This window comes from Salvia miltiorrhiza, unplaced genomic scaffold, assembly GCF_028751815.1.
Source record: "Salvia miltiorrhiza cultivar Shanhuang (shh) unplaced genomic scaffold, IMPLAD_Smil_shh original_scaffold_404, whole genome shotgun sequence".
NCBI lineage: Eukaryota > Viridiplantae > Streptophyta > Magnoliopsida > Lamiales > Lamiaceae > Salvia > Salvia miltiorrhiza.
Window position 1 is genome coordinate 548028 of NW_026651542.1, and position 26373 is coordinate 574400.

The 26373-nt window shown below is 37.6% G+C and overlaps 3 long non-coding RNA genes across 3 annotated transcripts; 2 read left to right on the forward strand and 1 right to left on the reverse strand.

Annotated features, from left to right (window-relative positions):
* Positions 1-1678: 1678 nt before the first annotated feature.
* LOC131004461 (uncharacterized) lies at positions 1679-4979 on the reverse strand. Its single transcript, XR_009095025.1, has 3 exons — positions 4255-4979; positions 2335-2401; positions 1679-1731 (listed from the first exon to the last, which is right to left on the reverse strand). It is a non-coding gene; the product is annotated as an uncharacterized LOC131004461 (long non-coding RNA).
* Positions 4980-7117: 2138 nt separating this feature from the next.
* LOC131004493 (uncharacterized) lies at positions 7118-10054 on the forward strand. The gene is made up of 2 exons (XR_009095035.1): positions 7118-7250; positions 9778-10054. It is a non-coding gene; the product is annotated as an uncharacterized LOC131004493 (long non-coding RNA).
* Positions 10055-20218: 10164 nt separating this feature from the next.
* Positions 20219-22087, forward strand: LOC131004494 (uncharacterized). The gene is made up of 2 exons (XR_009095036.1): positions 20219-21278; positions 21795-22087. It is a non-coding gene; the product is annotated as an uncharacterized LOC131004494 (long non-coding RNA).
* The last annotated feature ends 4286 nt before the right edge of the window (positions 22088-26373 follow it).

Sequence of the window (26373 nt, forward strand, 5' to 3'; positions counted from 1 at the left end):
TCTAGAGTCCCTGGTAGAAAACAGGCATCCAGTCAGTAGATCCGCATAGAAAATCTGGGCATCTGTAATAAATCCCATCTCCTGTGGGTCCAGCACTCAAGACGACACGTCCCATCATATTGAGAGGCTTTCTTCCTTGCTCAATCCTACCACTCGATTGGTAGCACGGGGACTAGGTGCACTATGCCATCCAGTCTAGTAACAACTATAAGGCTTTCATCCTTTCATAGTCTATGAACATGTGTTTGAAAATCTGCTAGGGTATCTCTGTACCACATACTGTACGCCTCGTCCTTGTATCCGATCTTTCCTGAGTTCGATCTCACAGCAGTCCACTTTCGTGCAGTGCCAACAGTCCTGGCCAACCTATAAGGAGAACTTAAAGGTGACTCTAGGAACTAACTCTACTTGGCTCCAGCAACAGAAATAAACAAAACATAACTTAGCAAAACTCCTACTAAGTAGTACTGTTCTCTTAAAACTCAAGCTCAAAACATCTAAATTCTCGTCTCGTCCCATCTTTACATAGTAGGTAACCTCTCTAAACAATGATATTAGATCCCTCAATCTAAATCATCGTGACTCAGTAAGACAACTCAACAATTCTCTCTCAAAGCCATCTCCAAAGACTATGGCTCATGATACCTCCTCAAGTACCATTAAGGTTGCGTGAGCAAAACTCGCGTCATAAAACATCTCAAACATATCGTACAATATCTCATTGCAGCATGTTAATAACTCATCATTAATCATGCTATTATACTCAAGCTCATAACTCAAACTCATAACTCATACAAACAAGTACTTAAAGCAATTGCTAATTCTCTCAAGCTTTAGCTCTAAGTTCTCATTTCATCCTTCTACTTAGTAGAAAATCTCTCTTAACAATGACATTAGATTCCTTCATCTAAATCATTGTGACTTATCACAACTGCTCAAACAATTCTCATCACAAAACATCTCAAATACATCACATCATAACTCATAATTATGCATCCTCAATCATATAACATCATATGATATAAACGCTCTCATGATTCATCATGTAACGTCAACATATGCTCTTACAACATAATAACTCATTATTAATCATGTTGTAATCCTCAAACTCAAACTATGCATCTTCAAAGTATAACATCATAACTCATCATATAACCTCAACAACATGCTCTTCAAAATTTAACGTCAAACAAACTTTGAAATTTTACATACCTCGTTGAGCCTGGTGTGATGGTGCGCTGAGCTCACGGTTGTTAATAACTATTAGTCTAGTGACTCATTCTAGACTAAACTCAAGACTTCTAATTCAGAGCTTTTCCTTCGCTCTGATACCACTCTGTCACAGCCCGCCCTAACTAGGGATAGTTAGGCCGAGTGATCCACAACTAGGGATGGGGTTAAAGAAGAAGGGGAAGAAAAGGGGCGTCATTTATAGCCGTAAAACTTACTCATCTTAATAAAACTCGTCATTTTTATTCATTCATACTCAATTGAAAACAGTCTATGAAAGACAGCATAAAACTTAATTAATATCATTAATCAAGTTATACATCATATGAAACCATTCTCTTAAAACTCAAAGTATGACATAACATACTATAACATCAACAACATCTTGCAGCGGAAAGTAGCTAGACATATGTATGAAGACATATTCTAGACAGGTTTAACTATTTATTAACAACCCTGGAGACTCTGCTCATTGCAGCACCATCATCACATCAGCTCAACCTGCACATTTAGAAAACATATGCAGGGCTGAGTACAAAAGCACTCAGTGGGCACGTATGCCTAGGTATAAAAATACATGCTTCAAAACTATAAATTGTCATGCCATCATAATCAGTACAGCAAGGGAGTTTTTCGCTAAAAAGGCCCAAGCTTACTAAGTTCATTTGTGATTCTTAAAGTTCGTCTGATCAGACTAAGTTCTTTTGTAATCTATCATATCTGAAACTGTGTGCCGGAGAGGTGGCCACCTCTCACGGTCACTTGACCGGCCAACCTGCTAGATGACTCACGGTCACTGGTGTACACTAGTCCTGGCAGGATAGCTATCAACTGCTCAGGACCCGAATTCGATTGCATCATTGGCAAAGCCAAAGCAGATAGATATCATACTAAAATTTAAACATTTTATGGCAAGACAATACTTGAAATAACTTTAACTCAAAGATTTTGTCATGAAATAACTTGCTCAAAGGTAGCATTAAACTCGTTTGATAGATATATAAAACTGAAATTAACAGTTAAATCATCTCATGCATTCATTCGTATAAGAGGCCTACGACAAGCAGGGGATCTCTATATACGTATAGTAAAAGTAATGCCCACCTCGTTGTGTCTCTGTATCAATGAGTAACGTCACTCTCTCCCTCAAGTCGTTACTTCCCAAAAGGACCTTCATCGTTATGAAGAATTGGTGAGAAGTTATAAAAGAAACCTCGATTAATAATCTAATCTCTTTTATGAAACATTAGTATCTCTAATGTTCATCTCTCTTGATTGTTAATCAATATAACAATTATTATCTCTCGTCATTACTCATTAATTATAACATCCTTATGTTATAATTAGCAGCGCTTCAATTAAAAGAAATATTTAACACATCGAAAAGTCCACTTTCTTAGCAGATCTATTCGCTCTCATCTCGTCTAATTAACCGATTAGAAAGTTAAACTTTCCATTAGGCATGTATTTGAGTCACGGGTCAACAAGAATTGACTATGCTCAAATTCTAATTTCACTAAAAATTTCGGCATGACCTATTCATATATAATGTCAGCCACGAGATTTCAACGCGTGAATCTCACTACGTGAACTCGTCTCTCGACTCAAAACTTAACATCTTGACATCTTTTCAACGCAAACCAAACAATTCAAAATCATCAAAACTCTTTATCAGTAAACTATCATTTATACTCGACACCAATTGTTCGAGTGTCAGATACCAACATTTATGTGCGTTAATCATAACTCTCACAACTCACACCATTTAGTCATATCGTATCATCCATCAAAACAAATATAATCAAGTTGTTTTCTAGAAAGTTTTGCTGTTTTTGTGTCATCTTTAAAAATTCATAACAACCAACTCAATCATCATAAACTCTCATACCAATTGATCTCAAAAACTTCATGAAGTGTAGTTCACTCTAAAAATGGTAGTTAACCAAAAAGGTTAAAGGTTTTTGGAGATATTGCTCTTTTAGTGCAGGCTGTCAAAGATTGACAGTTTCTGCCAATTTTGTTTAGGCCATTAGAAACCAAGGCAAACCTTAATAAAATTCCATCAAATTTAATCATCCAAAACTAAAGGTATCCTTGAAGATTTGGTTAAAATTTCACAAGAGAAAACGTTCATATGATCTGCCAAATAAACAATGAAACTCATACACTTTTACTGTTGGACAAATATGACAGCAGAACAGGGCATTTTTGAAATAATAAACTGCTCTGTTTCAGAGGTCATAAAAATCGAAATCTTATGTTTTTAGAAAAGTATTGAAGTCTAGTTTCGTTTAAAAAAAACGGTGATGCAAAATCCTTCATGGATTAATAGATATAAACGCTTTTGTGAAGTCTACCAATAGTTGACAGATTCTGTCAAGGATTTTTCAAAATATCTTTAAAATAGCAAACATCATCCAAAAGACATGAAATTTTGCAGCAACGAAATACACATATCATAGATAAACATACTAAAATTTCAGAGCCATCAAGCAATGAAAACTCATCGAAACATAAGCTTGAAACTGCTGTAAAATTTTGACAGAATTCCAGTTTTAATTTCGTTCAACAATTATCATCCATAAATTGTAAATCAATTAGCATGCTCATGTGATATCGTAGAACACATATATGCAATAATATTCATTATGCAACGTCTCAAACTTCACGAATTTAAATAATCATACTCTAAAAATTTATACAATTTTCGTGCTTGGAAAAATACGAATTTAATATATATCGATTCTAGCATACCCCTAAGCACAAATATCAAGTCAAAACGATCAAACAAAAATCGAAAGATAAGCTAATATGTGAAAAACGGGGCTGCCCTCATGGGTTTCATAGCTACGGTTCGTTCCGTTCTTACTCCCTTCATTAAACATGCTCAACATCTACCCAAGAACAACATACTAAAATTTCACGACGATCCGACGTCGTTTCAAAATAAAGTCGAGAATCGACGTTTTTCGACGTCGACGAAAATCGAAAAGAAAACCATTAAAACGTAGGTAGAGATCTTACCTACTTAGATACGTGATCGAAAAGATGATCGGCGCTCGTCTCGGTGCTCAAATCGGAGGTCAAAAGCTCCGTCCAAGCTTAAATGGAAAATGGCGTGTGTAGTGTGTGTTTTAGGTGTTGTGTGTGTGAATATGTGAGTTGTGTGTGTGGTGTGGGCTGATATAGCGTGAGTTAGTGAGGGGAAAGGGGTTTTGGGAGGTTTGGGGGTGGTTAGGGGTAGGGTAGGTTAGATATTTAGGATATTAACCCGTTAGTCGTTAAATATCTCGTCTCGTCTCGTTTTAACAACTAACAACCCATACTCTTTGTTACTCGCCCTCTCAACCTCTACTCACTTTCATTGCACTCGTAATTCTATATAAATATAGAAAACGCAAGCTCGTTCTCAAAATTCTGATAAACGAGCTCGGTTCGTTTATCGAGAAATCCCGATTTACTATTCACTCGTCGTCCAAAAATAAAAACTTTCATTATTGGACTTGTATCGAAAAACTAAGAATATTTCTCGACGACGTGCACGTAAGATTTTGAAAGTCGACAAAAAGACGAAATAGCAGTATTTTACTATTCATCGTCAAAAAGTCAAAATTTTCAAAAACGTCTTAACGGACTCAGATCTCACTTCCGAGTTCATCGTTCTCATTCAAATAATTATCTCGAATTATTCAAATACTCAAACTCAAATACGGATATAAAATCCCACATCATTCTCACATCATCGAAAGAACATCTCAACATCTTAAAGAAAATAACAAGAAAACTTCATATAACTCCTCATCTATTTACAAAGTAAATCAAACAAGGGATCTAAACCCTAATTACTCAAACTCAAGCAATTAAACACGTCATCAAAAGCCCGGGTATTACATACCCTCCCCCTTAAAATAAATTTCGTCCCGAAATTTGTACCTCTTGTAAATGTTTCAGGTACTTCTCTCACATCTTATCCTCAAGCTCTCTTTCCACTTCTTTCTAACTATCATATCTCCATTGGACCTTATCCAATGCAATCGACTTATTACTCAATTGCCGAATTTTATGATCTAGCATCATCTGAGGTCTCTCTTCATAACTCAAGTCTGGTTCTAAGATCATTTCATCTTAGTAAACCACATGGTTTGGGTCGAAAATATATATCCTCTCAATTGTGACACGTGAAACACGTTATGCACATTTCCAAAGCTAGGTGGCAAAGCCAACCTATACGCTATTGGACCTATCTTTTGCAATATCTCGTAAGGACTTATAACTCTGGGTCTAAGCTGTCCTTTAACTCCAAATCTATTCATCCCCTTTGAGGGTGAAACCTTCAAGAAAACTTTGTCTCCTATCTCGAAACTTTGTCTCACATCTTATAGGCAAACTCAATTAGTGGCAACACATTCTCCCGATGTACTCCTCTATCAAGGATAGTAGTTCTTATCATATCTTCTATCGTTTGCTATGCTACAATTCATCCTTGTACCCAACTCTTTCTGTAACTCATCCATAAACGTGATGATTTTTTTTTTTTTTTTTGGATCTCTCTCTGAGGTGATCTACACCGGTACTCAAAGCAATCTTATAATCTCACGAACGTACAATTGTGCTAACTTATCTGGTCCATACGCGATTAGGATCGGTATGAAATGTGCAGATTTTGTTAGTCGATCTACAATCACCCAAATTGCTGTATTTTCTCTTTGACTTTTGGGTAAAGCTGTCACAAAATCCATCGTTATGTGATCCCATTTCTACTCGGGAATCTCCAACGGTTTTAACTTCCCATAGGGTCGTTGGTGTAATGCTTTCACTTGCTGACAAGCTAAGCATCGCTCTACAAACAAAGCTATGTCTCGTGCATAACGTGTTTCACGTGTCACAACTGAGAGGATATAATTTTCGACCCAAACCATGTGGGTTACTAAGAAGAAATGATCTTAGAACCAGACTTGAGTTATGAAGAGAGACCTCAGATGATGCTAAATCATAAGAATCGACTATTGAGAAATAAGTCGATCGCACTGGTTAAAGTCCAGTGGAGACGTTATAGTTAGAAAGAAGTGGAAAGAGAGCTTGATGATATGATGTGAGAGAAGTGCCCGAAACATTTACAGGAGGTACAAATTTCGGGACGAAATTTATTTTAAGGGGGAGGATTGTAATACCCGGGCTTTTGATGACGTGTTTAATTGCTTAAGTTTGAGTAATTAGGGTATAGATCCCTTGTTTGATTACTTTGTATAGAGATGAGGAGTTATATGAAGTTTTGTTGTTATATTTTAAAGATGTTGAGATGTTCTTTTGATGATGTGAGGATGATGTGTGATTTTATATCCGTAATTGAGTTTGAGTATTTGAATAATTCGAGATAATTATTTGAATGAGAACGGTGAACTCGGAAGTGAGATCTGAGTCCGTTAAGACGTTTTTGAAATTTTTGACTTTTTGACGATGAATAGTAAAATACTACTATTTCGTCTTTTTGTCGACTTTCAAAATCTTACGTGCACGTCGTCGAGAAATATTCTTAGTTTTTCGATACGAGTCCAATAATGAAAGTTTTTATTTGTGGACGATGAGTGAATAGTAAATCGGGATTTCTCGATAAACGAACCGAGCTCGTTTATCAGAATTTCGAGAACGAGATTGCGTTTTCTATATTTATATAGAATTACGAGTGTAATGAAAGTGAGTAGGAGTTAAGAGTGTGAGTAACGAAGAATGTGGGTAATTAGTCGTTAAAACGAGACGAAACGGGATATTTAACGACTAACGGGTTAATATCTTAAATATCTAAGGCTACCCCACCAAAACCACCCCCCAAACCGCCCAACACCCCTTTATCTACCTCACTCACGGCTGAATTCAGCCAACACACTCCAATCATCTTTTCTCTCTCACACACAAACACCAAGAACACACACTCCCTCCATTAAAGCTTCTTCAAGCTTTTGAGCTCCGATTTGAGCACCGAGACGAGCGCCGATCATCTTTTTGATCACGTTTTTACGTAGGTAACATCTCTACCTACGATTTCATGGTTTTCTTTTCGATTTTCGTCGACGTCGAAAAATGTCGATTCTCAACTTTATTTTGAAACGACGTCGGATCGTCGTGAAATTTTAGTATGTTGTTCTTGGGTAGATGTCGAGCATGTTTAATGAAGAGAGTAAGAACGGAATGAACCGTAGCTATGAAACTCATGAGGGCAGCCCCGTTTTTCACACATTAGCTTGTCTTTCGATTTTTGTTTGATCGTTTTGACTTGATATTTGTGCTTAGGGGTATGCTAGAATCGATATATATTAAATTCGTATTTTTTCAAGCACAAAAATTGTATAAGTTTTTAGAGTATGATTATTTAAATTCGTGAAGTTTGGGATGTTGCATAATGAATATTATTGCGTATATGTGTTCTACGATATCACATGAGCATGCTAATTGATTTACAATTTATGGATGATAATTGTTGAACGAAATTAAAATTGGAATTCTGTCAAAATTTTACAGCAGTTTCAAGCTTATGTTTCGATGAGTTTTCATTGCTTGATGGCTCTGAAATTTTAGTATGTTTATCTATGATATGTGTATTTCGTCGCTCCAAAATTTCATGTCTTTTGGATGAGGTTTGCTATTTTAAAGATATTTTGAAAAATCCTTGACAGAATCTGTCAACTGTTGGTAGACTTCACAAAAACGTTTATATCTATTAATCCATGAAGGATTTTGCATCACCGTTTTTTTTAAACGAAACTAGACTTCAATACTTTTCTAAAAACATAAGATTTCGATTTTTATGACCTCTGAAACAGAGCAGTATATTATTTCAAAAATGCCCTGTTCTGCTGTCATATTTTTCCAACAGTAAAAGTGTATGAGTTTCATTGTTTATTTGGCAGATCATATGAACGTTTTCTCTTGTGAAATTTTAACCAAATCTTCAAGGATACCTTTAGTTTTGGCTGATTAAATTTGATGGAATTTTATTAAGGTTTGCCTTGGTTTCTAATGGCCTAAACAAAATTGGCAGAAACTGTCAATCTTTGACAACCTGCACTAAAAGAGCAATATCTCCAAAAACCTTTAACCTTTTTGGTTAACTACCATTTTTAGAGTGAACTACACTTCATGAAGTTTTTTTGAGATCAATTGGTATGATAGTTTATGATGATTGAGTTGGTTGTTATGAATTTTTAAAGATGACACAAAAACAGCAAAACTTTCTAGAAAACAACTTGATTATATTTGTTTTGATGGATGATACGATATGACTAAATGGTGTGAGTTGTGAGAGTTATGATTAACGCACATAAATGTTGGTATCTGACACTCGAACAATTGGTGTCGAGTATAAATGATAGTTTACTGATAAAGAGTTTTGATGATTTTGAATTGTTTGGTTTGCGTTGAAAAGATGTCAAGATGTTAAGTTTTGAGTCGAGAGACGAGTTCACGTAGTGAGATTCACGCGTTGAAATCTCGTGGCTGACATTATATATGAATAGGTCATGCCGAAATTTTTAGTGAAATTAGAATTTGAGCATAGTCAATTCTTGTTGACCCGTGACTCAAATACATGCCTAATGGAAAGTTTAACTTTCTAATCGGTTAATTAGACGAGATGGGAGCGAATAGATCTGCTAAGAAAGTGGACTTTTCGATGTGTTAAATATTTCTTTTAATTGAAGCGCTGCTAATTATAACATAAGGATGTTATAATTAATGAGTAATGACGAGAGATAATAATTGTTATATTGATTAACAATCAAGAGAGATGAACATTAGAGATACTAATGTTTCATAAAAGAGATTAGATTATTAATCGAGGTTTCTTTTATAACTTCTCACCAATTCTTCATAACGATGAAGGTCCTTTTGAGAAGTAACGACTTGAGGGAGAGAGTGACGTTACTCATTGATACAGAGACACAACGAGGTGGGCATTACTTTTACTATACGTATATAGAGATCCCCTGCGTGTCGTAGGCCTCTTATACGAATGAATGCATGAAATGATTTAACTGTTAATTTCAGTTTTATATATATCTATCAAATGAGTTTAATGTTACATTTGAGCAAGTTATTTCGTTACAAAATATTTGAGTTAAAGTTATTTCAAGTATTGTCTTGCCATAAAATGTTTAAATTTTAGTATGATATCTATCTGCTTTGGCTTTGCCAATGATGCAATCGAATTCGGGTCCTGAGCAGTTGATAGCTATCCTGCCAGGGCTAGTGTACACCAGTGACCGTGAGTCATCTAGCGGGTTGGCCGGTCAAGTGACCGTGAGAGGTGGCCACCTCTCCGGCACACAGTTTCAGATATGATAGATTACAAAAGAACTTAGTCTGATCAGACGAACTTTAAGAATCACAAATGAACTTAGTAAGCTTGGGCCTTTTTAGCGAAAAACTCCCTTGCTGTACTGATTATGATGGCATGACAATTTATAGTTTTGAAGCATGTATTTTTATACCTAGGCATACGTGCCCACTGAGTGCTTTTGTACTCAGCCCTGCATATGTTTTCTAAATGTGCAGGTTGAGCTGATGTGATGATGGTGCTGCAATGAGCGGAGTCTCCAGGGTTGTTAATAAATAGTTAACCTGTCTAGAATATGTCTTCATACATATGTCTAGCTACTTTCCGCTGCAAGATGTTGTTGATGTTATAGTATGTTATGTCATACTTTGAGTTTTAAGAGAATGGTTGCATATGATGTATAACTTGATTAATGATATTAATTAACTTTTATGCAGTCTTTCATAGACTGTTTTCAATTGAGTATTAATGAATAAAAATGACGAGTTTTATTAAGATGAGTAAGTTTTACAGCTATAAATGACGCCCCTTTTCTTCCCCTTCTTCTTTAACCCCATCCCTAGTCGTGGATCACTCGGCCTAACTATCCCTAGTTAGGGCGGGCTGTGACAGAGTGGTATCAGAACGAAGGAAAGCTCTGAATTAGAAGTCTTGAGTTTAGTCTAGAATGAGTCACTAGACTAATAGTTATTAACAACCGTGAGCTCAGCGCACCATCACACCAGGCTCAACGAGGTATGTAAAATTTCAAAGTTTATTTGACGTTAAATTTTGAAGAGCATGATGTTGAGGTTATATGATGAGTTATGATGTTACACTTTAAAGGTGCATAGTTTGAGTTTGAGGATGACAACATGATTAATAATGAGTTATTATGTTGTAAGAGCATATGTTGATGTTACATGATGAATCATGAGAGCGTTTATATCATATGATGTTATATGATGGAGATGCATAATTATGAGTTATGATGTGATGTATTTGAGATGTTTTGTGATGAGAATTGTTTGAGCAGTTGTGATAAGTCACGATGATTTAGATGAAGGAATCTAATGTCATTGTTAAAAGAGATTTTTTTTACTAAGTAGAAGGATGAAATGAGAACTTAGAGCTAAAGCTTGAGAGAATTAGCAATTGCTTTAAGTACTTGTTGGTTTGAGTTATGAGTTTGAGTTATGAGCTTGAGTATAATAGCATGATTAATGATGAGTTATTAGCATGCTGCAATGAGATATTGTACGATATGTTGAGTTATTTTGTGACGCGAGTTTTGCTCACGCAACCTTAATGGTACTTGAGGAGGTATCATGAGCCATAGTCTTTGGAGATGGCTTTGAGAGAGAATTGTTGAGTTGTCTTACTGAGTCACGGTGATTTAGATTAAGGGATCTAATATCATTGTTTAGAGAGATTCCCTACTAAGTAAAGACGGGACGAGATGAGAATTTAGATGTTTTGAGCTTGAGTTTTAAGATAACAGTACTACTTAATAGGAGTTTTGCTAAGTTATGTTTTGTTTATTTCTGTTGCTGGAGCCAAGTAGAGTTAGTTCCTAGAGTCACCTTTAAGTTCTCCTTATAGGTTGGCCAGGACTGTTGGCACTGCACGAAAGTGGACTGTTGTGAGATCGAACTCAGGAAAGATCGGATACGAGGACGAGGCGTACAGTATGTGGTACAGAGATACCCAAGCAGATTTTCAAACACATGTTCATAGACTATGAAAGGATGAAAGCCTTATGGTTGTTACTAGACTGGATGGCATCGTGCACCTAGTCCCCGTGCTACCAATCGAGTGGTAGGATTGAGCAAGGAAGAAAGTCACTCAATATGATGGGACATGTCGTCTTGAGCATTGGACCCACAAGAGATGGGATTTGTTACAGATACCCAGATTTTCTATGCGGATCTACTGACCGGATGCTTGTTTTCTACCAGGGACTCTAGAAGAGTGTAGTAGATATCGATTTGATCCTTGAATATCAGTTACCAAAGATGATAAAATGATAAACGATAATGAGGATGAGAAGTAGCCGAGGAGGGCTAGAGTTGATAAGGATGAGAAGAGAAGTCGATGTAGGCTAGAGCTAAGGATGATCTTGAGAGTATGCGCGGTACACCCTCGTTTTTGATTAGTTGCAATTACATTGCGATGTATATAACTTACTTAGGAGATACTGGTACTTGAGATTTTGACATGATGATAGATAAGCATGCGAATTTAGTACCCTACTGATGTTAAATAGATGGATGTTCCTAGTGTGCTAAAGTAGCAACTAGATGAGTTAACTGGTAGCAATTACCGTAGGAGGTCCAGACCGAGACATAGTACTATTAATGGTGTCGATTTAGAAGGGACATTACGATAGATACTATGGTTTTTGTAGGGTTTAAATAACCCCTTTATGTAAGCCCTCTAAAAAGAGGCATTCTACTGATGGATATATTAGGTTGACCAGAGTGGTCTTTTTGTTAGCATTTCGTGAGTGCTTATTGCCTTACAGATGAATGTTAAGGTGACCGTGAGGGTTTCCTTAAAGTTGAGTTAGTAAATTGAACTTGAGTTTTGAGGATGCTTAGAGCGTTGGTCGAGTTGAGTTTTCCTTTTGTGATTTCAAAAATGCCTCAAAGATGTCATCAAGAGTGTGATGTGAAGGATAGGCGGGATAATACTCCGCCACCACCACCGCAACATGAGAGGAGAGTCGAAAAATATTGAACTTTCGAAACAAGAGTCTAGAACATAGGACCCTGAGTTTAAGCTTTTAGCTTGCTGGTGTGAACTTAAGTTTTGTTATGTATAGTATGTTGAGGGTTTAGAAGACACAGAATTTCCAAGTTCGGGATAATATATCCCGTGTGACTGGGGAGTGATTATGTTGGACCTGGCCAGTCCGCATGATCCAAATCTCAGTAGACGTGTTTTGGGTTTATAAACCCATGTGTTTCAACTTTCGGTTGAAAAGCCAGATGGGTTCTTACTCTAGGTCATTTTTGTTCGACCTGGTAGTTACTTCATTCTACCATCTGGTCATTCATTTGAGTCTCTTGAACAATTTGTTTTGATGTCATTCTAGGGTTGAACCCTTACAACTTTTGAGTTATCCTAGTAGATTTTTTTTATGTATAAGACTAGTGAGAGGCACGTCAGAGGACTTTAACACCTAAGCAACTGGCAAACTACACTTGAGAACAATTGAAGACTACTCTTGAGAAGTATGTACAGAGGAGTACAGTAAGCAGCGAGAGGCTGATTATCGAAGTTTGATGCAAGGAAAGAAATCGGTTGTAGAGTATAATCGAGAATTCTGTGAGCTAACACGTTCGCTCATCAGAAGATGGATACTGATGAAGAGATGTCTGAGTTTTAAGTGCCGGTTTAAGGCAGGACTTTAAGGTAGTATGGGCAAGTTATTGGATGCACCAGTTAGAATCCTGTTTAATACAAGAGCCTCGCATTCTTTAATTGGTTGAAGCATGTTACCTTCAAACTCGAACCAAAACAAGCTAGTCCCGAGTTGAGAGTAATCACTCCTGTAGGAAGAGCTACTACAGTTTCTCACATGATTTCTAACTTAGAGCTTGAGTTAGGATCACTAAAGATGAAAGCAAGAACCTTGCACTTAATGCATATGTGGAACGTAGACATTATTCTAAGGATGGAATGGTTAGCAGAGAACTTTGGCCCGATTGATTGTAAGAAGAGACAGATAGCTTTCCAACCACCTGGGAAGGAACATACATGTTTTCACGGCATTGATAGAAAGAAGAGAGTTCCAATCATTTCGGCACTTCAGGCGTCGAAATTGGTAAAGAAGAAAGGAGCACAAGCTTACCTAGTTTACTTGAATGATGAAGGAGAATCAAGTAAAAACTTTGAGGATGTAGCAGTGGTAAGGGAATATAGAGATGTATTTCCCAATGTCTTACCAGGATTGCCACCAACAAGACAGTTGGAGTTCACTATCCACCTAGAACCTGGATCAGCACCAGTGTCGAAGGCACCCTATAGAATGGCGCCTAAGGAGCTACGAGAGCTGAAGATTCAGCTACAAGAATTGCTCGAGTTAGGTTTTATTAGACCTAGTGTATCCCCGTGGGGAGCACCAGTCCTTTTTGTCAAAAAGAAGGATGACACGTTGAGAAGGTACAAAAATTATCGAGAACTGAATAAATTGACACTCAAGAACAAATATCCTTTACCGAGGATAGATGACTTGTTTGATCAATTAAGAGGAGCGAGCTTTTTCTCGAAAGTTGACATGAGATCAGATTACCACCAGTTGAAATTTTGACAGAAGAATATACGTAAGACAGCTTTTCAAATGAGGTATGAGCACTATGAGTTCATAGTTATGCCATTCGGTTTGGCGAAGGCACCAATAGTTTTCATGGATCACATGATCGAGTGTTCCATCAATAACCGGATAAATTTGTCCTAGTTTTCATAGATGATATTCTCATCTATTCGAAGAATGAGCAGGAGCGCCAAAACATTTGAGAACGATGTTGGAAACGCTAAGAGTTGAGAAGTTTTTGCCAAATTCACCAAGTGCGAGTTTTGGTTGAACGAAGTAACTTTTCTAGGACATATTATTTCATCCGAATGAATTAAAGTTGACCCTGCCAAGGTACAAGCTGTACATGAGTGGAGATCACCAACTATGCCTAACGAGATTTGCAGCTTTTTAGGCTTAGCAGGATACTATCAGATGTTTATTGAAGGATTTTCCACGATAACAAGACCGATGACACAATTACTTAGAAAAGAAGCTAAGTACAATTGGAAAAAGGAGTGTGTAGAGAGTTTTTAAGAGCTTAAAGGAAATTGACTACAGCACCAGTGCCGCTAGTCCCGGAAATGGATAAAGAGTATACCATCTACACAGATGCGTTAGAGAATGGGCTAGGATGTGTTTTGATGCAAGAAGGAAGAGTTACAGTCTATGCATAACGATAACTTAGACCCCACGAGATAAATTATCCAACGCATGATTTAGAGCTTGCAGCCGTTGTGCATGCCCTGAAAATTTGGAGACATCATCTCTACGGAGTTAGATGTGAGATTTTCACGGACCACAAAAGTTTGAAATACTTTTTCGAGCAGAAGGATATTAACATGAGGCAAATGAGATGGCTCGAATTAGTAAATGATGTTGACTGCAACATTAATTATCACCCTGGCAAGGCCAATGTAGTAGCCGATACATTGAGCCGGAAGGTCTCGTCAAAGTTAGGATGTCTTCTCACGAGAGAGAATGAGCTTATAAAGGACTTTGACAAGATGAGGATAGAAATGATAAAACCACCAGGGACGATAGCGAGTATTGTTGCGACGATGCCTAGTTTGAGGAAAATGATGATTGAAGCACAAGGAAAGATGAGGCAATGAACAAGTTACGAGAAAGGATAACAGCAGGAGATCTCAAGAGTTACCAAAAAGCATCAGACAATGCTATCTTATTTGAGGGGAGAATATGCATTCCCCGCGATGATGAACTTAAGAATACGATCATGAGTGAGACTCATGATACGCCTTACACCGCCCACCCAGGAGGCACAAAGATTTATTAGGTTGTGAAAAAGAGATTTTTGTGGGACGGAATGAAACGAGACATAGCTTCGTTTGTAGAGCGATGCTTAGTTTGTCAGCAAGTGAAAGCATTACACCAACGACCCTATGGGAAGTTAAAACTGTTGGAGATTCCCGAGTGGAAATGAGATCACATAGCGATGGAATTTGTGATAGCTTTACTGAAAAGTCAAATAGGAAATACATCAATTTGGGTGATTGTAGATCGACTAACAAAATCTGCACATTTCATACTGATCCTAATCGCGTATGGACCAGATAAGTTAGCACAATTGTACGTTCGTGAGATTATAAGATTGCTTTGAGTACCGATGTAAGATCACCTCAGAAAGAGATCAATAAAAAAAAAATTTACATCACGTTTTTGGATGAGTTACAGAAAGAGTTGGGTACAAGGATGAATTTTAGCATAGCAGACGATAGAAGATATGATAAGAACTACTATCCTTGATAGAGGAGTACATCGGGAGAATGTATTGCCACTAATTGAGTTTGCCTATAAGATGTGAGACAAAGTTTCGAGGTAGGAGACAAAGTTTTCTTGGAGGTTTCACCCTCAAAGGGAATGAATAGGTTTGGAGTTAAAGGACAGCTTAGACCCAGAGTTATAAGTCCTTATGAGATTTTGCAAAAGATAGGTCCAATAGCATATAGGTTGGCTTTGCCACCTAGCTTTGGAAATGTGCATAACGTGTTTCACGTGTCACAACTGAGAGGATATAATTTTCGACCCAAACCATGTGGGTTACTAAGAAGAAATGATCTTAGAACCAGACTTGAGTTATGAAGAGAGACCTCAGATGATGCTAAATCATAAGAATCGACTATTGAGAAATAAGTCGATCGCACTGGTTAAAGTCCAGTGGAGACGTTATAGTTAGAAAGAAGTGGAAAGAGAGCTTGATGATATGATGTGAGAGAAGTGCCCGAAACATTTACAGGAGGTACAAATTTCGGGACGAAATTTATTTTAAGGGGGAGGGTATGTAATACCCGGGCTTTTGATGACGTGTTTAATTGCTTAAGTTTGAGTAATTAGGGTATAGATCCCTTGTTTGATTACTTTGTATAGAGATGAGGAGTTATATGAAGTTTTGTTGTTATATTTTAAAGATGTTGAGATGTTCTTTTGATGATGTGAGGATGATGTGTGATTTTATATCCGTAATTGAGTTTGAGTATTTGAATAATTCGAGATAATTATTTGAATGAGAACGGTGAACTCGGAAGTGAGATCTGAGTCCGTTAAGACGTTTTTGAAATTTTTGACTTTTTGACGATGAATAGTAAAATACTGCTATTTCGTCTTTTTGTCGACTTTCAAAATCTTACGTGCACGTCGTCGAGAAATATTCTTAGTTTTTCGATACGAGTCCAATAATGAAAGTTTTTATTTGTGGACGACGAGTGAATAGTAAATCGGGATTTCTCGATAAACGAACCGAGCTCGTTTATTAGAATTTCGAGAACGAGCTTGCGTTTTCTATATTTATATAGAATTACGAGTGTAATGAAAGTGAGTAGGAGTTAAGAGTGTGAGTAACGAAGAATGTGGGTAATTAGTCGTTAAAACGAGACGAAACGGGATATTTAACGACTAACGGGTTAATATCTTAAATATCTAAGGCTACCCCACCAAAACCACCCCCCAAACCGCCCAACACCCCTTTATCTACCTCACTCACGGCTGAATTCAGCCAACACACTCCAATCATCTTTTCTCTCTCACACACAAACACCAAGAACACACACTCCCTCCATTAAAGCTTCTTCAAGCTTTTGAGCTCCGATTTGAGCACCGAGACGAGCGCTGATCATCTTTTTGATCACGTTTTTACGTAGGTAACATCTCTACCTACGATTTCATGGTTTTCTTTTCGATTTTCGTCGACGTCGAAAAATGTCGATTCTCAACTTTATTTTGAAACGACGTCGGATCGTCGTGAAATTTTAGTATGTTGTTCTTGGGTAGATGTCGAGCATGTTTAATGAAGAGAGTAAGAACGGAATGAACCGTAGCTATGAAACTCATGAGGGCAGCCCCGTTTTTCACACATTAGCTTGTCTTTCGATTTTTGTTTGATCGTTTTGACTTGATATTTGTGCTTAGGGGTATGCTAGAATCGATATATATTAAATTCGTATTTTTTCAAGCACAAAAATTGTATAAGTTTTTAGAGTATGATTATTTAAATTCGTGAAGTTTGGGATGTTGCATAATGAATATTATTGCGTATATGTGTTCTACGATATCACATGAGCATGCTAATTGATTTACAATTTATGGATGATAATTGTTGAACGAAATTAAAATTGGAATTCTGTCAAAATTTTACAGCAGTTTCAAGCTTATGTTTCGATGAGTTTTCATTGCTTGATGGCTCTGAAATTTTAGTATGTTTATCTATGATATGTGTATTTCGTCGCTCCAAAATTTCATGTCTTTTGGATGAGGTTTGCTATTTTAAAGATATTTTGAAAAATCCTTGACAGAATCTGTCAACTGTTGGTAGACTTCACAAAAACGTTTATATCTATTAATCCATGAAGGATTTTGCATCACCGTTTTTTTTAAACGAAACTAGACTTCAATACTTTTCTAAAAACATAAGATTTCGATTTTTATGACCTCTGAAACAGAGCAGTATATTATTTCAAAAATGCCCTGTTCTGCTGTCATATTTTTCCAACAGTAAAAGTGTATGAGTTTCATTGTTTATTTGGCAGATCATATGAACGTTTTCTCTTGTGAAATTTTAACCAAATCTTCAAGGATACCTTTAGTTTTGGCTGATTAAATTTGATGGAATTTTATTAAGGTTTGCCTTGGTTTCTAATGGCCTAAACAAAATTGGCAGAAACTGTAGCACCCCGTACTTTTCCTCATGTTGTGAGATAGTGTCTTAACACTAATAAGAGTACCGAGATGTCGAAATACGAGACTATTTTTTTTATGATTAGATAAGACAGATTGTCATTTAAATAGAGATACGAGTGACTAAACCGAGGATAGAGTTAGAATGATGAGATTCGAGAAATGAGCTGAGATAGAGATGCTGATTGAATTGAGTTGAGATTTTATTTCCGATTACCGGGAATAAATTTTACAGATACTGAGTTATCAGAGTTTGACTGACCTATTAAAGAGAATAGGTATAATGAGTCCGACCTAGAGTCGAGGAAGAAAGAGTGAGAACCTTGATGAAAAGAGTCGGTCCGAGAGATGTCTAGTTTGTTTGTTTGCCGACTGCTTTAATGTGACATTATGTGAAATTACGTGACTGATCGATTATGTGATTTTCGTGATGTGTGTCACTGTGACCGAGTTATTATGATTTTTATTCGAGACCTTAGCATTTGGAATTTTGATTGAGTTTCCAAAGCAGGTATGGGTTATTTTTATCGAGAAATCGAATGATGCCGGTTTATGAAAATTTTTCCGGGCATAATTTTTTTTAAATTATTTTTCCTACGAAGAGGAATATTATAATTGAGTGAGTGCACTAATAATAGTGCTATGATCATTATTTTGGTCACATGAATAATTATACTATGGTATTTTATTAATGAGTGACTTTACCATAGTTTTGTGATTTTTATTTAATCACCCTTCACACTTTATTTATTTTCCCATACCATATGTTATATGTCTCAATTTTGCTAAGTATGGAATTGAGAGAGTAAAGAATTGAGAGTATGAGATGGGAGAGTGTAGAGATTAGAGAGAGATTAGAGAGAGAAAGATCATTCATTAATTAGCAAATATTTCATAAGATTTGCAAATCTCCTTTAAAGATTGCAAGATCATTCTCAATCTTGCAAAGCTAATTTCTCTCTCCCTCACTTACAATTTTCGGCCAACATCATCTCTCTCCCTCACACACATTTTCTCCCAACACACACTCATCTTCTCCATTTCTCTATTCCACCATTTTCCACCATTAGAGCAAACCTTCGAAGCTTCCAACAAAATTACCAAACACCTCAAACCACTCTAAAACTTTCCATAAACACTATCTATCCTCATTTATTCAAGAGAATCCTTGAAGAAGAAGCTCCAAAGTAGAGTGAGAAAGTGTAAACTTTGGTAAGAACTTGGGTAAGTAACCATGTCTTTCCTAAAATCTTGTTTGAAAGATGTTATGTAAGTGTATTCTTGAAGGATGAGCGAAGAAAATCACCCCTCCCTTTTCTTTCCCAAATTTTCGAAAAATGGGTCTTCACCCCTTTCAAAATTTTTCTTTTTCTTTTCTTGTTTGGGGGTGAAAAATGAGAGTTATGTGATGTGTATTGATGTTTGATATATGTTGTGAAATATGTGTCATGAGATGTGAAACTTTGATGGAAGTTAGTTTACCCCAAAAATGGTAACTTTTGAGTTAATGAGTTAAATGATGAATTGATGATATAAATGAGTCTATGAGGTGTAGATGATGATGATTGATGGATTAATTTAAGTATATGATGTCAATTGGAGTTTTTGATGTGGGTTAGTTTATTAAAAATTAGGGATATGTGTATATATGCCCCTATTTGTGAATTGATGGTTTTGATGTGAGATTAATTGGTTAAAAATGAAAGATCTATGAGTAGATTAAAGATTTGTATGTGTTGTAAAAATTTCAAAGAGTTAGTTAGTAAAAATTAGGACTTTTTAGTCTATGTGTTATTTAAGTGTTTTTGCTTGAGATATATGTTTTTAAGCATGATAGTAGTGTCTTTGTATTTTTGATTAAGTCTATTGTAGGCTAAATAAAATTTTGACTAAGTTTAGTTTGTATGAGTTTTGAGTTTTTATATGATGTGAGTTTGATGCTTTATAAAATGAGGTTTATTTGCTCTATGATCATTATGAGAATTTTATCCATGTTTTGCTAAGAGTTTTATGTTGATACATGGATTTTCATAAAAATGTAATAAATATAGTTTTTATGATAAAAAGAGAGTAAATATGAGAATAATGAGTTATATGATGTAAATGATCATATTTGAGTATTTGAGAAATTTCGAGCATGAAATTGAGAAAGAGAATTGATTGATACGTTGTTGAAACGTTTCCCTTGAGATTTGAGTTAAGATGTAAAAGAGGAGAGTTAATTTGAGTATGATGAGTATTTTAATGTTTTTGAATGTTTTTGAGTGTTATATGTGTTTAAATTGAGCTTTGATTGGTTTTCCTTGAAGGAATGTTGAATTGAGCATTTAAGAGTTTGAGATGAGTTTTTGATGATTTTTCGTAGGCTACTGACCTACTGTGATCGACGGTTTGTCGATGTCAAAAAGCTTTGAAAATTTTACAGAATGTCCCTACATGAGTCTTGAGCACCTCTGTAAAATTTCAAGTCATTTGGACTTGATTTGCTATTTTTATAAAATGCAAAACCAAATCTGCACATTTCTGCCGGGAATTTCAGAGAACAGGGGACAAAGTCATTCATTTCAGTGACTTCCTGTATGATCTAGCTTTCCAAATTTTTATTGTATCAACCTTACTGTATGGGCTAGATATCCACCAAATTTGAGCTCAGTTTGACAACGTTTACTATTTTTCAAAAATCAATGTTTCCGATTGCTCAAAACTGCCGAATATGGTAGACCGTGGTAAAAACGCCATATCTCCCAAACCACTTGGAGTTTCTGACTCTACTTTTTTTTAAATGAAACTAGACTCAAATACCTTTCTTTTGGTATGAGTCTGGAATCCAGGGGATGTCGGAGTCAGAACGTGTTAAAGTTTGAAGTCGAGTCTGTGTAAAAACAGAACATGATTTGTTGATGTTTGATTGTATTCTCTTATGTGCCTTATGTGTTTATGTTGCCCAAGTGTTTGAATGAGATTAGACGAGTCTTATATGAGAGATGAATCGAGACCTAGAACCATGATTTTCTTGAACCCTATCCTTGGACTTAAGGATTTGAAATGAGTAAAGAGTTTATGTAGAGTTGATTAAGAGATAGAATATAAGATAGAACATGAGTTGAGGCATGAGTTTTTGTCGTTGAGTTTCTAATCGAGATTCATTTTATGACATGAACCTACGATGATGACGATGATCCCTGAAGACACGAGCAGAGCAGGGAAGTAAGTAACTCCGCTTTGACGGGAGTTTTTGAGTAAGGTCTTCAGGTGGGCAATATTTTGAGTATACGAATATTATATGAGCTTTCTAAAATTGTTTAATGATGTTATGAGATTAACAAATGTTTTGAGATAAATGATGTTTGAGAACTGTTTGACTTGCCAATTTTTGATGTTGAGCTTGTATGTTACCCTCTACTGATGAGACGAATTCGGATCCTGCCAAAAGCGGGGTTGTGTACACAGAGGTGATCGTGAGCCGTCTTCGGGTCGGCCGGTCACGGTGCTTGAGAAGGAGGCCTACTTCTCAGTACCTTAATAATGATGAGTTGTAGATGTGGTACATGCATGATGATGAGTACTTTGATAGCGCTATCGTTTCTTTATGATATCATAATTATGAAAACTGCATGCACAGATTCATTTACGCTAACTTTATTTCTGTGTATTGCTGAGATGTGGCAAGTTTCAAACTTATAGCTCTATGAGCACCTTTCTTGTTTTTCGGCGTTTGCCCACTGAGTATTATATACTCACGCCCTGCATGTATTTCTAAATGTGCAGACTAAGCGAGGAGCGAGATTGGTCTGGTGCTGGCGGGGAAATGTTGGAGGATGTATTTACTTTATCGTATTTCCATTTTGACGATAAAGTCTTGATGATTGATATACTTTATTTTTTCTTTTGAAGTTAAGCAATGTACTCACGGTTATATGTCTTCATACATATAATCGGTTCGCCTTTTGCTGCGATACTCTGCATATTATGATTCCTTACGAAAAATGAGCGATACCCGTTTTGTTTTTGTTCGTGAAATTCCTGATAATTAAAAAGTTATAACGACATTGACGATTTTACCCTTGGGTTCATTTATAATGATTTCTTTAACACCTTTTGATGCGAGCTTCCGCTTGATGTTCGACCTATTCTTCTTATCTTTTATTCTTTTAAAAATAGTCGTATCGATACTCGTACCCCACTATCATTAGTGTCGGGAATCGGGCTGCGACAGGGTGGTATCAGAGCAGGTCATCTGCTCTGAGTCTATTGCTTGACTGAGTTGAACCTTTGATTAGTGATATCTTTTTAAATTGAGTACTAGTCTAATTTGAATTCTTAGGCTAGTTTGAGAGAGTCAGTTTGAAACGAAACCCCAGCACCCCATCTCCTCCGGCTTAACGAGGTAAGAGGTTGATGTTGTTTCTTGTTGCTTTCTTGTTGAGAGCTGAGTTTGATTCACTAATGAGTCATGTATTGTTTTAATAACGAAATTGTTTGAGATGATGAATTCCGATACGAGGCAGTTGATGTGGAATACGAGGAGAGATGTTGAGGCTAGTATAGCCGATGCCCTACAGTACCAAACGAGGATGAAGTCGAGAAGAGGCAGCGATACAGAGACGATATAGCGAGACGATGTGCCGTTGGTTCAGGACTAATGGACCGAGAGAGGGCGATACTCTTGGAGAATTTCTAGCGCATTACCACCGTCGTTGGTTAGAGGCTAGTATCCACAGGATTGACGAGTCTGAGGCCATCACTCACCTGATTCCACAGCTGCCACCCGAGTGGCATGATTGGGCGGCTCCGCTAGTGCCGTAACATATCTTGAGGACTGAGTTTAGGCGTTTCGTGAGCGCCGATTTTCGTGGTTTCATCGCAACGTTGAGCCACCGCTACCTTGCTTATGGCGAGCCACCTTCACCGCCGTATGGAGAGTCTGAGGGACCAGCCCAGGGAAGGGAGCTTGTTGTTGTGCCCCCACTTCCCGAGGAGCCATTTCCGATTGCCCCTCTACCCCCAGCTGATCCGATTCCAGTTTCTTTTGAGCCTGATGTTTCAGAGCCAATGGACTTCGAGGCGTACTCTCCAGTGGTAGAGCATGACCCGTTTGCGTTTCTATCCCTTATTCCTTTTCCCAGCGCTGAGTTACCGCCTTGGGATTTGACTCTGGCAACGGCACCTTTGCCATTGCCACCTGTTGAGTCGGCATAGCCGATTGTTTCTGTTGAGCCTCAGATACAGTATGTGCCCTTTGATCCTTATCCGAGGGTTGCCCCGTTGCCTGAGCCGGGCACTTTGGCTTTTCAGACGTATATACACTCGATTTTATATTCACCGTCCCGAGACGCCCATGAGGGAAGGTCTCGGCCAGTACACCTGGACAGTGATGAGGAGGACCCGGATGAGGAAACTCCAGAGATGACGGTTGGCCACGGAAGGACCCAGCCATTACAGCGTCATATTACTGCCGACAGAGTCGAGACGTGGGTACCTGTTCCCGAGGTGCCGATTTATGGTCCGATGATGGACACCGATGTCGAGGATGAGCCGAGCGACGATAGTGTCTACCGACTGATCGACGAGTACGAGAGTCAGGAGTCGGAGCCGAGCGAGGAGACGGAGCCGAGTGAGGATATGGAGGTTGACGATGCGATGAGTAGGATTTCAGAAGACGACGACTAGCGATCACGTGTATCTAGTAGACACGTACATACGTATGGATGCATAGTCGATATATACGTATATGTATATATATAGGAAGAGAGGCATAGTATAGTGTGTATGTGCATATAGTATATATCTATAGGTGCTTAGTACCTATGATGCTTGTATAGTTAGAGCATCATTATAGTGTTAGGACCTTTGTACATAGGATCCTACTTTTGTAAAAGACCTCGAGAGAGAGGCAATTTTCCTTATATATGTATATACAGAGATGTAGTTGATTAGTGAGTTTCACTATCTTTATCAGAGCTTTGAGAATGATGATGATGTTGATGCTTGATGAAAAATGAGAAATAAAGATTGATGAGAATTACGAACGATGATAGACGAGAAATAGACTGGATGAGAGTTTTGAGAACTTTGAGATCACAAATAAGATATAGAAGTGAAATGAGAAACGAGGATTTGTATTTTGTAACGACGAACGGTTAGTTTAGAAGCCGATAGTTATATATAACTCTTTTTCCTTTATAGTATACCTCCGAGAAGAAGAGGGAACAGAAGGAACATAAATCGAGAAGAAGATGAAGAAGAGGAACAGAGAAACCAACCGTTGAGATAATACGACGAGAGTTAGAGATTTCATCGCGATTTAGGGACACGACCCTAATAGGACGAACGTATAATGGAGACTCATGGGATGCATAGATACTATTGACCAATTGTACTTCGCAATAGAGGTACTTTCACCGGGACCGCGCGTATCATCGCTAGAGTAGTCATGAGAGTAGACTTATTGAGTCCCTATCCCGCTTGGTCGTATTTAAATTTTTCTGCATCCATTTGAACTCCCGCAGGAGAAGAACTATTTACTATTGAGAAATTTTTTTTCCAGATCCACTGTATTTGAGCCTGACCCGTTTGTGTTGGAAATTTTTACCCCTTGCTTTAACAGTGGACAATATATTCATTTTCCACTTAGTGGATTGTTTCTACCTCCAGTATTGATTTATTCCTATCATATCGTATCTCAGTTTTCATTCTAGATTCTGTTCTAGCTTTTGATCTTACCTTGATTGTAACTTCTTCATTATCCTTGAAATAGTACTGGCTATTATGGAATCATTCCATTACTTGAGCTCGTCTTGTTCAAGATCAGACATTTTTATTCATCACATCCTATTCCCTACCACATCCGACAAGAGTTAGGATCGTCTAGGTAATTAGGATGGTATAACAAGAAGAGTGTATGGAAGAAACCCGATTTAGGGGAGCAGTCGTAGAATATATTTTATTACGGGACGAGCATGACTGTTTGATTATGGATTTTCTTATATTAGCCAAGTATGCCGAAAGCTAACTAATTCGAGGATGAGAAGAAGTGATGCTAAGCCAGAATAGGCAACAGCAGATACAAGGAGATCGAGATTACAGATTAGAGCAGATAACGTTTTCGACGATAGCAGACTGGGATGATGACTAGTATAGAAGTAGCATCGTCGTAATAATAGGGGATGTTTTATTTTCGTTTTGCCCCGCAATTAAGTAAGAGTTCTCGAAAGAGAAAATTTTCTTATATGTCTATATGACGATGACCAGAGAGTCTCTATGCTTGAGTAGAGTTTTGAGCTGATGTTGCATTGATAGACATGAAATATGTCTTTGACGATGAGTTATGAGAATTGAGAAAATAGTATGATGTTGAGTAAGAGTCTTATGATTCGTGAGTTATGAGAATTAGTTCTAAGGTTGATATATGTTCCCTTAGACTTTTACCGAGAAAGAGAAAACCGATCGAAGAAAGAAATAGAGTTGATGATATGAGATAAGGCAATAAAACCGTAGCTGAATACGAACGTCAGTTTCGCGACTTGGTTCGGTATGCCACTTGTCGAGAAGAGTTGAACGAGAAAATGTTCGATCAGGCTTGAGACAAGAAGTACGAGACGATTTAACGAGTCAGAATGCGGTTATGTGTACTGAAGCATTAAATAGAGCATTTGATATAAAACTGGCAATGCAGCCAGAGAACGTGATTTGAGCTTCAGCACCCAAACGAGTTAGAGCACTCAGACGTGCAATCCATCCTTTACTGGATGCAAGCAAGAAGAAAAGAGAAAATAGGACGACCGAAGTCAAGATTCCCAAGGAGCCGTGGCGGAGTCAAAATACGCCACCACAATATCAGAACCGAGACGAACGGCTTTAAATTGGCCCAGCTGCCCCAGCAGCAGTTTTTCAGGGACCGCGAGGGTTATCGCCTTGTCGAAGAGCAATAAATTACGTCTGAGAGAATGCAAGATGAGAAAGAATAGCAATTATACCTGCGGAAGGATCGGGCACTACTCGAACCAGTGTCCGAATCGTCAGCAAAGTGGAAGCGAAAGACGACCGATTCAGTTTCGACCGCAACTCAAAGCAATGGAGGGAATCTACCGCTATTTCCACCACAGCGACAACAGCCAACCTATCGACCGCGTCAGTCAGGAAGGCAACTACCAGCCCCGCAGGCGAATCGACTGCATCGTCGTGGGCGTATCAACCGCATCGCCAGAAACTGTTCGCGCTTGAGTAGGAAGCACCGGACAAGAATAGAGGAAATTCGTTAGATATAGGCGAGTTGAAAGATGTGCCCATAGTATGTTTGTTCGACACTGAACATAGAGCTTGCTCCACAACCTCTAAAGAGTAGCCA